This window comes from Drosophila albomicans, chromosome X (assembly GCF_009650485.2).
Source record: "Drosophila albomicans strain 15112-1751.03 chromosome X, ASM965048v2, whole genome shotgun sequence".
Classification (NCBI taxonomy): Eukaryota; Metazoa; Arthropoda; class Insecta; order Diptera; family Drosophilidae; genus Drosophila; species Drosophila albomicans.
This window is the reverse complement of record NC_047627.2, coordinates 13,148,024-13,149,143: the sequence shown is the minus strand read 5'-3', so window position 1 is coordinate 13,149,143 and position 1,120 is coordinate 13,148,024. Positions and strand designations below refer to the sequence as shown.

The window sequence follows — 1,120 nt, the reverse complement described above, 5'->3', positions numbered from 1 at the left end:
TTGGAAGTTCGCGGCAATTTACATACTTATAAATTTGTTTTTACTACTTATTTACATGTGCGCTACTGCTGAAATGTTTTTTGTTCTTTTTTTTCTGTGAAAGTGCAAAAAGTTTGGTGGCGTCACTTGCTGTCTCGCTCTCACACTCGGCTGCTGTTACAAGTGTCCTAATTGTGTTTTGATGTTAGTGAGGCGCGCATTCTAATTCCTTCTTTGCTTCTTTCATCTGCATAGAAGTGTGAGTGAGAAAGTGAGATAGAGTGAGTCTTATGTGTGTTTTTTTTTCCTTTTTTTTATGTGACTAGAAGTGTGAACATGTATATTTTTTGTTTTAATTTTTAAATCTTCAATAAAGCATTAAAAGTGAATAACTCAAGGTAAGTCCATAATTACAAATATCTTAACATATTTATATTTATGTACAAAAGGAATGATATGCTGCTGACATTTAAGTTAATGTTACAACCGATTCTATGTTCATACTGAACGTGCAGTATGATTTAAAAACAGTTTATTTAAGTATTCGAAGTAATCATAAAATTAAGTAATAATTAATAATTTTAAATAACTTAAAAATTGAAAAATGCAAAAAAAGTTAGCCAAAGTTTTCGCAGCCGGTAGGATTCGAACCTACGCTCCCAGAGGGAATCTGATTTCGAGTCAGACGCCTTAACCACTCGGCCACGACTGCTGTGATCAACGCCGTTGCCAATTACCCATTGTAAACTCGCGTGCTCAAGTGGTTGCAAATTGTTCTATTTTTAGACACGAGCGAAAATGAATCAGCAGTAGAACGCTCATAACTACGTCACACAAAAGAGAAAGCAAAAATTGTATGCTTACAAACTAGAATAGAATACAAGACATAAGAATTGAGTAAATCAAAGATTTTGTAGCTTCAAATGTTTATAATAATTCCATTACTAAAAAGAGTGATTAATAAAAATAATGAATTTTTGCGTTGCGAATTTTAAAGTGAATATAAGAGAAGAAGACACCATGTCAAACCGAGTTCCAGCGCAGTTGGCGATAAGAAACTACGTAACAACAACATTTTGAATGGCACCCACCAAAATGGTTCAAAAAGAGTTCACAGGTCACAGTTCTGAGTTGTCTCCGA

The 1,120-nt window shown here is 33.9% G+C and overlaps 1 non-coding gene across 1 annotated transcript; it reads right to left on the bottom strand.

The window, feature by feature from the left end:
• Positions 1 to 609: 609 nt before the first annotated feature.
• Trnas-cga (transfer RNA serine (anticodon CGA)) lies at positions 610 to 691 on the bottom strand. The gene has a single exon. It is a non-coding gene; the product is annotated as a tRNA-Ser (tRNA).
• Positions 692 to 1,120: the final 429 nt, after the last annotated feature.